Genomic DNA, 12,970 nt, shown 5'->3' with positions numbered 1-12,970 from the left:
AAATTACAGAATAAAATAATTACTTGAAATTTAACATCATAAACTTATTTTATAGGTATTAATACAGTGAGGATCTATTAAGGTCACCTTTGATCTGCATTGAAAGCAGGCAGGCAGAGTCTTGTTTGAAGGCAAGGAAAGCCAAGGACCAGTTTTGTTAAAACTAGAAGACGAACATCCCAGAAGGTGCTTGTTGGGAAGGTGCTTGTTGGGAGCCCACTCTTCAGGTGAGAGCGGGCTGTTGATATAGAAGTTTTTTGTTTCTTCAGAGAGTATCTGCAGATAGATTAGTCAAATGGTAGTTAATGATTTAACAAAGGGCACAATGTTGCAGTTGCCTTTGACTCCGGCACTGCTTAACAACTCTGGATTGGAGGGTGGAATTAACACCGTAACTTTGAAATTAAGCTTTTCTTTTCCTTTTCTTCTTCCCAGTGAATGCCAGGCTTTTGACTGCCAGCTTTTAGCATCACGGCCTGAAGTGTAAACTTTTGCACTCTGTGCTAAGGACACGTACATAAAAGGTAGAGATTCAGGTTGCATCCAAACCCCACTTGGTTCATGAGCTTGCTGTTGAAGAAGAAGGGTCTGTGCTCTCCCTATCCACCTGAGGGTCTTCAGGGAGTCTCTGCTAGCAATCCTTGCTTTTTCTGCAGACCCCTGTCGGTTGTTGAGCAGAAAAAGCTTCATGTGTGACAAGCCAGATGTGATGTGAGCGGAAATCCGGGAGACCGATTATTTCTCGGGCCAGTGGGACCAATGCACACTGCTTTCCAGTGTGTTTGGCTCGTGAGATTGAATTCATGTGTGCCCCAGGAGAGGTGTCAGTAACCCCTCTCCACTTCTGGCAGTTGTGATGGGGATCTCTCTTCCACACCCTGTCTGTTTTCAGGGAGTGGTAGGAAGTTACTGTCTTCCAAGATTTTCCCTTCTGTCAAATGTGACAGACGTTAGCCAGCAAGTAAAAAAAAAAATTTAGTACTGGGGCTGGTAGACCCACAGACACACAAACACGGAGGCAGGCAGAAACTGACCTCACAGATCCCTTAAACGTCAGCAATACCAGCAGGAATAAAAAGAAGGAAGTGGAGTTTGGCGATGTCTGAACTTTTACCCAGTTCTTCTTGCTACCCCCCTTCATTTTGCCCCTGCCCAGGCTGGCAGGCTGCAGCCGCTGGGTGCCCATCCTCGGTAACACTCCCGGCAAGTGGGGTTACCAAAAGGCGATGTGCTTTCCCCGCTGCAAACGTAACGGGCGAGGTGATGTCAGTGCAGAGGTATGAAAGAGTAAGCACAGCAAAAATACCTTTTCTCCGGAGTCCTCAATGAAATCACAGGGGCTGGTTCTTTGAAGTTGGCTGCCTGATGATATTGTGTACTTAGCTTTCAGGGTACAGCTTTGAACAAGCAGCGGAGACCCTTAAAAGGCCCAAGCCCCCACTCTTTTTATCAGCATTTTTACATACGTGCAGCTACAGCGTGCACACATGCATTGCATGGTCCTGCCTGTGTGAGTATTTGGGACATTGCGCTCATCTTGAAGTAAGATGCAGCATGGATGTCTTTCCACCCCCACGGATATGCCCAGAGCATCGGGATGGTGGTTTCAGGCCATTTGCAGCAGTCTCCATCCCAGCTGGGTGACAGCAGTGGGGCAGGGGGAGCTGGGTGCGGTTCTGCTGGAGAGGGCCTGTGATCAGCTCCTGGGTGTTGCCGTGATGGGGAGGATTTGATAAAAGGATCAAGCTTTCCCTGGCATTATCACGTTGTAGTGAATGGGCAAACACTGCTCTTCTGGTCTTGCCTCTACCTCTGAGATCACCAGCAGCTGCTTCATTAACTATTAATGGCCTGCTCATTAATGCTGTAAAAGGCTAGGACCAATCTTGCAGATTTTCTGGACTCTTCCCCTGAAATATTTATGACTTGTTCACTGTGCAAAAGGGCAGGAGCAGCAGCAGAGAACATGCCTCCAAGTTTTGTTGAGCATTATTAAAGAGCTCATGAATATGAAGGAGCTGGCAACTTCTCTTTTTTTTTTTTTTTTTTTTTGGCTTTCCAAGCTAACGCTGCATGTCTGGCTGTAGGAGCCGAGCAGGCTGGTGGTTTGCTGAAGCATTGGTGGTTAAGTTGGTCCCCTGGTGAGCCGTTACTCCAGGCAACCCCCTGTAACACCTCAGATTTGTAAACAGACTTACCTAGTCTAGTGTCTGGTGCTCTGCCTTCTTAGCAGCATCTTGGCTGCTTCGCTGATGACCTGTAGTTCCTGTAGTGCTTTCCTTTGCATCACACTGTACGAGCACCAAGGCATAAATGCTACCTCCAGGGGAGGTTTTACTACTCTTGTTTAACAGCTGGGGAAACTGAGGCACAAAAGTTGAACAGTTTGCCTGGAGCCAAGCAATGGGAAACCAGCAGAAGATGGAAATGATTTTGCCCAGAACTGTAAGGCTACTTTTGATTAAAGTTTAGTTAGTATGAAAGAGGGTGACACACACCAAGCCTCATCTGAAGCCACTGCTACAGGTTGTTCCCATCCCATCCCAAACAGAGCTCCCTCATGATCGCAGAGAGGAGCACTGAGTAGTGTTTTCCCTGGGAAGGTGCCAGTTATTTTTGCTCCCTTCAGTACCAAGAAGCAGCAGGAAAGCTATTATCTCCCCTCCACCCAGATTCTGGAGATAAAACTGTTCTTCCTGTCACTTATATTTACCAGCAATAAAGAGTCTGTCCACTAAATCGCTACTGTAGCTCGGCTGGTGGTGCTCCAAGCAGATTAAAATCTATTTTTCTTTCCCACAGCCATCTGCACAGCTAACACTAGTGTAAATACGTGTGGGAGTTTTGGTTTTTTTTGGTGAAGTAGAGAAATATGCTTTAAAGATAACAGGTATGACTCCAGGAGTCAGGACCGGTCTGTACAAAGTTTAACGTCTTTTCCATATGCAGCTAGCCTTTAGAGCTGAAAGGCTTCTGTGTGCTTGGAAGATGCAGGGTATATCAAGAATGGCCAGTCTTTGATGCTGTTTGAGCTTCAGGGCTCGCGGGTAGTGCCGGACTGGAGCCAGGCAGCAAAATAGATCCGTATCAGAAGCATTCTCTGGTACAACTTTCTCATTATTATTTCTCACAAGAGTGTGAATATTTTATCCCGCATCGTATCAAATTACAAGGGATGCTTGGTTTCTCTCCTGGAGCCATTCCTTGTAGTTGATGGAGCAAAGTTACGGTGGATGTAGGGTAGAATTTCAAAGTCCTGTTCTTCACCAAAGCAGCATTTAAGGGTTTATCTTAACAGCTTAATTTCATACTGCTAGGACAAGATGAAGAGCCTGCTCAGGTAGCCAGGTGGTTGCCGCAACGTAGTGCTAGAACATGGCCGTATTGTACCCTGTATGATTGCGGCAGGCCCTGGTGGGACTTCGTTGTCATCTCCGGGAATATCCCGGCAGCATGCTGAGTGCCATCTGCTTTTGCCCTCAAAACTAGCGTGTCTCTGGGGAAGACTTCTGGGACTCTGCTGCTGCAAGAACAGCATCCAAATCTTGAGCGACTCTTGTCAGTCTTGATTGAAGCAGTTCCTCCAAAAGCTAGAGAAGGGGTGGATGGAGGAATCAAGTCCCTGTCCCTTGGCTGGTGTAGCTCTTCCAGAGCCAGCTGCAGTGGAGGCTGCAGAGCAGATCATCGTCATTTGTTTAGTTACCAGTGGTGCCGTTACCTCTCCATCTGTAGAGCTGCTCTCTTTCTCATGGAAGGTCTGCCCCCTCATCCCAGCAAGGGCATGAAGCTGCATCTGAGTTTTGGGAGCCCTTTCCTTGCTTGTTCCTTTGTAGTTAGGGGGAGTCTGCCCAAAACAGACCTTGTTCCTCCTCTCTGAGTATGGGATTGAATCACAGGTGAGGGATGTTGCTAAATCTCTGTTCCTGAGCAGAGGGAAGACCAGTGTAATTCAAAGTGCTGGGGGCTGTGTCTTACCTCTGCCATGTATTAATAATCTGAGAAAATACAGTGATAATTAACACCTTCAGTAAGTAGAAACTTGGTGTATCCTATGAAATAATTGGAAGAGGGAGGGGTTCTCTGTAGAAACACCAGCTTTCAGTTCTTAGTGTCATAACAGGAACTAAAAGAGCTGCTGGCAGCAGAGAAATTCCAGATGTGTTTTCTGCATGCTGCTCAGCTGTGGGTTACATTTCTCAAAAGCATGTCTGTTCGCACTCTTGGCCAGATTCCTGATTTCAACACTTGCGGACTAAGGACTGGACCATGCTTTGGAGGATGCTGCAACTCATTAATTTTTTCTTTTCTGCCAGTGTAGTCATGTCAAGATACAAATGATTGCTCACAGTTATGAATTGTGGTTTCTAAAGTCTAGCCTTTAAAGTGATGTCTTGGCATCTAAGTGATCAGTGGGGTGCCAGCAGTTCATTGGGAGTTGTGGGTCTCCATTTTTCATAGAAAACATCTGTTCGTTATCTGTATCTGTGTTCGCCTTGTGTCCTCAGGGGTGGGGGGGGTACCCAGGTTTGGTATTGTCAGCGTAAATTCTCATGTGTGTTTAGATTGGTGGGTGTTCCAGCTGGCAGCCTCTTTAGTTCATGGTAAATTCTGACTCAGGAAAGTGTTATCTAAGCCTAAAATTAAAAGGAAGAATGGGCAAAACTGGCCTTATAGCTATAGGTAGAAATGGAGGAACAGGTCAGCCAGCCAAATAAAATGCCTCCTGGTTGAGTCTGTCCTGGGGTGAAGCTGTCCGGCAAGAACTGCTAAACTTGGCCTTTTCAGAAGAGTTTAATCATCCTTTGAGCTGTGCTAGTTTCTCATTTTTGCCGCTGATGCTGTTGGTGCATTGTGCTTGCCTTGGCTTAAGGAGCGCAAATTCACCCTGTGACCACCATGCTTGTGTAGTTGGGTCCTTCTGCACTAACGTGACATGCTGGAGCCCCAGCCAGTGCTTAGCTGGACTTTGCATATCAATGGAAACTGTCCTGTTAGGCTTTTTAGAAAACCATTTCTTTCATGGCATCAGCACCTTGACTCTTACTTGACAGTGTCCGATGGTCCCCACCTCCAGCAGACGGAGCAGCTCTGTGTGGAGAGGCCCAGAGGCTGAATTCGGCATTACGACGCAGGTTTAATGTGTGCTGGGGAAGGCAGCTCACATTTCACCTTTTTCTGAAAACAGCTTGGGGTTAAGCCATGCCTACACTACAGGCTTCTGCCGGCAAAGCTGTACTGGCCAAAAAGCATGGAGAGGTGTGACTGTCGTGACGCAGCCCCGAGGCTGCATGTGCTGGGGAAGCTGCCCCTTCTCCAGCCTGCGGAGGACTCGTCCTGGGCTCCTGGAGTCCTGCCTAGAGATGGGGCTTTGCTGCCATAGCCCTATCTGCCGTGCAGTGTTTTGGCAAGGTTATGTGGGTGTTCATCTGCTGCTGGAGTGCTTCGGGGGTCTTCGTTCCTGTACATTTTCAAAGGGGTGTTTTCAGATCCTCCTCAGTAAAACAGAGTTGGAAGGCCTATTTTAATGTCACGGGTCCTCTGTCATCGTCCGTTGCGGGGTGGTTCTGGTGTTCCTGCAATACTCCGGAGCGGGGCACGGTGGCTGTTATCCTAGCTATGTGCCGTCTAATGCTGGATAGTGTTGCAAGATCCAAAAATAAGAAGTGGGAAAATACACAGACAGAGGAAACAAGGCACAACTTTACCTCTTGGGCAGAGCAGTAATTCACCCTCTTCCTAGCACATTTTCATCCCCTGGGTGTCAAAACATGGGTAACTCCATTGGGTTTTTACCACCTACTCTGTCTTTCCACACCAAGCTTTAATCCTTGGCTCCCCTCAAGAGCTGATGTAGCTACACTTCTGCTGCAGGTCCTTTGGTGAAATGCTACTCCTCTCTTCCTCCCCAGCCTTTTAGAGTTGCACATTTCTTTGCTTGAGAAAAACACCTCAAGGTGTATCCCCAGCCTCATTGGAGAGGCAGAGAAGAGAGCGGTTTATCGGTGCTTATTTAATCTCATCCCTCTTAAAATACAAGCATCTGGTATCTGCTTGCATATTTTCCATCCCAGCATTTGCAACACAGAAAAGTTTCATTAATAAGAATTACGTGTAGAAGTGCTGAGGAATGAAAATGGTTTGCACAGGGTGAGGTGGAGAATGAAAACCTCCTCTCCTGTAGCTTGGCTGGGACCAGACCCTCTTGCCTCTCCTTTTCCTCTAGTGCACTCGTGTCCCTGGGTTGTGCTTTGCTGCCTGAATAGCTCAGCTTCTCAGTACAGTACAGGACACACCAATTTCCAAACGGGTCCCCAAGGATGTGCCAGGTGAGAGCCACAGATGGCAAAGGCCACAGCAGACTTGCAAGTCTCTTATTTATCTGTTTGCTTGTATGTTTAAAGTTACTTATTGCCTTTGGCAAAACTAGTGCAATTGTTCGGTCTATTGGAGTTGCCCAATTAAGTCTCAAATCAGATAAAAGTCTATTGAGATGTGATTGTCAACAAGAAACCATCAAGATGGCCAACTTGGCCTCCATGAGGAACATGGGTTCTGACTTGCAACAAATATGTGGCAAGGCTTTGGTTTCAGCTTGGGTTTTCTCCCAGAATAAAAATGGGAAGTGTCTCATCTTTCATAGCAGTCTTTTACCTGTGCCCCCCACCCCACCCTCACCCCTCTTGGCATTTTTTCTTCCTGCAAAGGGGACCCTGAAAATTATTTTGGTAGAGCAGGGTCTAGTCAGGACAGAAACATGCTATGGAGGGGCCGAGCCTGAAATGTTACTGCTCTCCAGCAAGTTTCTTGTATCTGTATGTATCTATGTGCCAGTTCTCTTCATAACCATGGAGAGCAGGGATGCCTGGCTTCCCAGGGCATGAAGCGCTTCTGTTTAGCCTCTTCCAGTGGGTCACAGGTGATGGGACCTGTGTGTAATGTCCTTAATAACATCTCGATTCCCTGTTCCTCCTTTACCATGCTCTCCCTGCAGCTGGGAACTCACCATTACTGTAGGAAATCACACCAGTGTCCCAATGTTCAGGAACAACACTCTTTTTTTTTTACCTGTTGATTGGGTGGGGTTTTTTTAGAGGCAAAATGCTGAAGGCAAAAAAGTCAATAAGCAAAGCATTTAGATGAACGTGCAGTCATTATAACTGATACCTGGGCGAAGGAATGCAAACAGGCCAGTCTGTGGCTTGATTCCTTCAGCTCCTGTCCCTCTCTTTTGTTTTTAATTGTGAGCACAGGAAGGGGCCAGTGTATGACCATATGCTTAGAAAATGCTGGTTACACATGTCTTCCAAACAATGTTGTCATAGTTAGATGTCACGTATGTGACACATTTTGTCACGCTGTGAATGTACCTGTGTGACTCTGTGTTTCCTTCTCTTGTTCTTTGTCACCAGTAGTAACAACTGTTTCCAGTCAACTTCTGCATCCATTCTCAATAAATGGGGAATGTGATTTCACATCATTCAGTGCCGGTGGGAAATTCATACCCTAGGAAATTTGCAAGGGTATTGCAGGGAAAATGTTAAGCACATGCTTAAGCGTTATTGCTGTTGATCAAATTAAGTTTTGCTCTTAAGCCTTAGGAGCTGTTGCTTCTTTCCCAGCGTTGATCTTAATGGAGGGTTCTGAAAGAAGGGGAATTGATCCCCACTTGCAAGACCCTGAAGATGGAAGTGCACCTTGAGGGAAGGAATAAGCAGCAGAAGTTGATGCTGATATTGCTGTGAACATTATCTTGGTCATAGCTTTTCATTTTCCGAAGATCCTTTCAGCATGATATAAAGATTCCTTCAGTTTTCAAAAGTTGGGTGGGTTTTTTCCTCCCCTTGTGATTTGTTTTCCCTTATTTTTCTTGTCATATAATCAACTTCGCAGTTTTAACAAGGTTTTGTTGTTAACACTACTTTGAGGCAGCGATATCTAGGCTAAAGAGGTTCGCACCTCTTTGGTGTGAGCAGGTTCTTGTGAACTCTGGGGAGGGAGGTCTTGTGACGAGAATGTGGAGGAGCAAGGGCTCAAGGCTCCTAGGTCCAGATCCAATCTCTGTGGCTTTCCCTCCTATGAGCTTTTGACAAATGGGAGATGAATGCAGACTCCATATAACCATCTTTAAGATAGATCTCCCTTGGGGAGAGTATGGGTTAATTAACATTTCAGAGGCGCTTTGAGTTCCTTTGATAGGTGTTACAGAAATGCAGAAGGGTTTTGGTTTTTTCTTGCTAGACATAGGCTCTCTGAAGGACAGATTTTAATGATGTTGGTTTACCTCCTAAGAGCTTTTTTTCAAATGGAAGACTATTTAACTTCTCATGTATGTACCGATATGGTGGTTTACTGCCAGTTTAAGCCAAATAAAATATTCAGCTCCCGGACCAAGACTGGATTTGGTACCTTCACATCATGAAAGCTCATGCTGATAATTTGCCAGTAGCCTCAGGGCTCTGATAGTAATTTGCCAGATGCTATACTGAACCTAATTTGCATGTGTATTTACATAAATGCTTTAATTAAAATTATATGCACCAACCTGAGATAGATGAGCAGCACTGTCTGCTGTCTGTTTACATTCCCTGACAATAAAACTCTGCCTCGGCTGCTTCTTGCCGATGGTACAACTTGACAGGGCTATTTGAGGTGTGGACTAGCAACTTGACAGATTTTTAGTCAGGCTGTGCTGCAAACTGCAGGGCAACCTTAAGCTTCCAGGACCAAACTCTGCCTTTATTTTAGCAGCAGATTTGAGCATCTTGCTTCTAGAGGTCAGATTTGGTCTGTGGATGCTCTAGATTTAGGGTAGTTTTGTGCAATCAGGGTTTTAGCTACTTACAGACAATGTCTGCTTTGTCACATATGCAAAATGTGAAACCCCACTGAGGACAGCAAAAAAACGTTTTAAATTCAGCTTCCACCAAGAATAAAATTTCTGAGCACTGTTCATCTTTGAACGGAGCATGACAGAGCCCCTTGTAGGGCAGAGAGCTCTAAATCAAAGGGATTTCGGGGCCCAAGGGCCCAAGTGGAGCCCTGGCTGTTTCACTGGGACGTGTGAGAGCTCATGGCGGAGTTTGGATGAAGGCAGTGGAGGCTCTGGCTGAGGCTTTCGCTTAGACCACACATTTGATCTGGAAAATGCAAGCATATGCATACAAATGGAATCCAAGCTGTGCACTTTGCTGTTGGACAGCGGAGGATGTTATGGTTGACGTTGCTGTACTGCTTCCCAGTTATTGGGAAGTTGTCATAAAGTGTTGCAAAGGAATCGATGGCAAAGTTATGACCAGTTTCACAGACCTCTCTGAAGATACATGAAGGACAGGCTAGAAGAGAGCCATAACTACCCTGCCTGGATTTGGAGGGTTACTGAGCTTTATTTAAAGGTGTTTACTTAGCTTACTCTATATGAGACACTTCAAAGCTGCTGCATACCTCACTGAGCAGAGGTTGTATATATGTTGGGGGTTGGACTAGATGACCTTTAAAGGTCCCTTCCAGCCCAAACTGTTGTATGATTCTGTACAAATCTGAGCATTTCCAGTCGCTTTCTCCAGTGACCTCTGACTATATTTGCCCACTGTCATTTCTGAATCCAGTGTGATAGAGTCCATTCCCTTTCAGCATAACCATACATTGACCTGTTTGCCTGATAGCTCTGTGGAAGAGGATAAATTGCCCCATGTATTACAACCTACTGTGGGACAGGTAGCCAAAACCTCTTCATTCAAGTCTGCATGCAAAAGCACAGGCAAAAGCATCTACATTTGTTGCAAAGGGGCTTAAATATTTAAATTAGGAGGTCTTAGTAAGCAGGGTGAAACACATGTATGGAGTGAGTGACAGTACAGAGTGGTGTGGTGGAAAGGGGAGCTGGAGCCCATCCTGCACCCACGGGCGTTGCAGCCCCCGATGCTTGCAGGGGTGATGTGCTGCTGGGGCCACCGTTTGCCCAGCAGCTGGGTCAGCCGGGGGGTCGTAGCCAGGCAGCACTTGGTACTGCTGGGACATGGTGGTCTCCGTCGAGTCATGGGCATGGCAAAGCCAGATTGGCAGTCTTGTGAAGCCACAGCCTTGATTTAAGCTGAAATAACATAAATAAATCCAAACTATCAGTCTTGCTCTTGTCTCATCCATAATAAGAGTATGAAAACACTTCCCATATTAAATTCCTTATGGTGAGGGGCTGCTCTGATACTTGATAGGAAGGTGGGGAAGGCAACTGAAGGAAAGGAGCCCTTGTTTCTCCCTGGTGTGAGGGAGAGGAGGGGAAGGTACGTGCTAGTTACTCAGTGCTGCTTTTTAGGGTCACTAACTGGAGTGAGGAGTCTGGAGGAATAACAAGGAACTTCTCCACTAACAAAGGTTTTTCAGTGTGAGGGGAGCAGCTGAAGGAGAGGGCCTGGGATGTGGCACACAGAGGGAAAAACATTCCCCCAGGGAAAGTGTCCTGTTAGGGTGGGATATGTGCTTTTGTTAACATCTGCTCTGCAGTTGCCTCCTGCAGCAGGGAGGTGCATTGGCCGGTTGTCCCTGCTCAGGCTCCCACGTCCCTTGCTGCCATCCATGCCGCATCTCCCAGCCAGGCTGGCACCACCACCCGGCCCCTGGGGAAGGAGCAGTATGGCACAGGAGCCCTGGCAAGTTGGGGTTTGCAACCCACTTCAGCGCTGAAGCATCCCCGAGGTTTGAATTCGGAGCAACACCCAAGGTGTTGGTACCGCTGTTGCTACTGAGTTTGGTACCTCTGGCTTTCCCAAGGTCACCTCTCGGTGTGCTTTGAGGTGGGAGAGCCAGCCAGGGAGGGGGTTCAGTGGGCAGCCCTGGGTTTGGAGAAGGTTGCTTTCAAAAGTCATTGTGTCTGTTCGATCTTAAAATTCACTGCTAATGCTTTAAGTGTAGCGAGTGCTGTAAGCTAGCCTTTAATCAGCCTGTGCGTATTTTAAGAATTGTGCCAACTGTTACTGCCTCAGAGATACCTGGAGATTTGGTCAGGAGAAGCCTGGCCTAGTTTTTTGGGGTAGCTAGCAATGCCTTTTCATTCCCCTATTTAACATGAGCCTCCCCGGTCTATTTTTCAAGGCATTTTCTTTGAAAGGTTGGAAAGCTCCAAGCAACCAGTTAATGCATGGGGGAAGAGAGAAGCCAGGGTGTAGTAGAGAAATAATTATTGCAATTAGAAGTATATTAAGAACTGCACTTCAGCCGTGGGTGGAGTACAGCATGGTGGGGTGCTGGAAGGAGGGTCACCCTTGGCCGAGGGGACCTCTGTCCCTGCCGCGGTGAGGGCAGTTCACTTGTCTGTGGCTCTTTGGTTATAGAGGTGTGATGCTGGAGGCAGCATCCATCAGCCTAGTGCAGGACTGGCGTGGTGTCCCTAATGAAGGCAAGGCTTACTTGGCTAAAATCTTGGCAATAAAATGCTGGGGTTTAATCATTTGCGTATCAGAAATCTGCTAGGCTGCAGGTTTTGTTTGTGTTGCACAACTGGTGTGGTGGAAACAGTTACTCATCTTTCCATCCCAGATCTTCAGACTGGGAAAATGGAATATAAAAAAGGATCTGTCCTGACGATTCTCTGGATCTTGAGTGTGCCAGATGGGTGTCCCAGAGCCAGGAAAGAGATGCTGGGCTTAGTCAGACCCCTCTTGAGCTCTGACTTGGAAATGCACATGCAAATGGCCCCGCTCACCATGTGCCCAAGTCCCTGTGAAATGAGGGCTGGCCAAAGCGAGTGCCTGGCTCCCAGCAGAAGCACACTTGCTAATCAGGCTCTTGGGCAATGTGGTGTTATTCTCAGCATCACATCACCACCAACATACGCAAAAAGCATCTCTCAGAAGTAAAAGCACTCCATCCTGGAAAAGCACTTGAGAGCCAGTTCATTACCTCTTTGCTTCCACCAAAAGTTAATTGCTTTTTTATTTTTTTATTTTTTCTGCTGTCATCTAGAGTTGCAAGTGAATTTTCTGAGTCACTCCTACTACAGACTGTCACCTGTTGGTAGGCATCCTCCTAGAAGTGTCCTTTCTCCATTTCCCACCTGTGTACAGATAAAGTTGGTATGAGACCTTCAAGATGTCTGCAACAAGTCATCTTCTCCTAAAACATGGTCCGACCTTTTGCCACGCAAGGCCAGTTCTTATTTATTATTTCTGTTTCAGAGCACCTCAAGACACACATCGGGTTGACGAAATGACATAGAGCAAAGCCGGAGGCTGTGCCAAATAGTTCATAACTGTGGAGGAAAACTTGGCAGAGGGGCAGAGAAAGAGAGGGATGAATTAATGGTAAAACATCTGTGTGAGTGTTTTTAATGTGTTTGTCTCACGTTAGCTTTCTTATACGTTGTCAGCTAAGTTTTGTACACCTAATGGCAAAGACATTAAATAGTATTTAATAAAAATAGAAGCAGGGTATTTAGAAATCAATCCAGATGCTCTTTCACTGTTAATTAGACTTTATTATTAAAAAAAATCCTACCTTTTTGATTCGGAGTCACCCAACAAAACTAATTCTTGGCTCAGATGGATGTTTGACTTAAGTTCGAATGTTCTCTTTCTCTTCTTTTTAAACTAAAAAACCTTAGCTTTTAAAAAATGATATGGTATTTGCAGAATCAATAGAAAAGCTGACCCAGATAAAAGTGCGCAAAAATTGGTTTCATGCCCTAGAACTTTTCCTGCATGCTTTTTGATGCAAGGTATCTGATCCTTCAAAAAGGAGGTAACATACAGTGATCTCAGCAGCTTTGAAGAATTGTTCTGGAAGAATAACAAGGAACACTGGAGAAAGGGGTGTGCACATGTACCTTTTTTTCCCCCTCATTAAATACATTGTGAGATGGAAGAAATTAATGTCATGTTGCTGGTTATATGGAAGGACAGGATAAATTTTTTATGAAATCTGGTTTTGTCTGAGTTTTAAAGGGTGAAAGTGCATTTCTCCTGAACAGCTCTTCACA

At 46.0% G+C, this 12,970-nt stretch overlaps 1 protein-coding gene across 4 annotated transcripts in view; it reads left to right on the top strand.

The window, feature by feature from the left end:
• The window catches only part of ZHX2 (zinc fingers and homeoboxes 2), a 76,618-nt gene that overhangs the window by 11,099 nt on the left and 52,549 nt on the right, over positions 1–12,970 (top strand). The window contains exons 1-3 of one of the 4 annotated variants that reach the window (XM_037378670.1): positions 69–227; positions 436–481; positions 7,971–7,973. The exons of 2 other annotated variants lie outside the window; for them this stretch is intronic. The gene's annotated coding sequence lies outside the window, so the exon portion shown is untranslated. Of the gene's footprint in view, positions 1–68; positions 228–435; positions 482–6,223; positions 6,327–7,970; positions 7,974–12,970 lie in introns of those variants that run through there. One more of the 4 variants, XM_037378669.1, reaches the window with a different exon arrangement.

This window comes from Falco rusticolus, chromosome 3 (genome assembly GCF_015220075.1).
Source record: "Falco rusticolus isolate bFalRus1 chromosome 3, bFalRus1.pri, whole genome shotgun sequence".
Taxonomy (NCBI): domain Eukaryota; kingdom Metazoa; phylum Chordata; class Aves; order Falconiformes; family Falconidae; genus Falco; species Falco rusticolus.
Note: the sequence above shows the minus strand (reverse complement) of the source record. Positions and strands in the feature narration are given on the sequence as shown.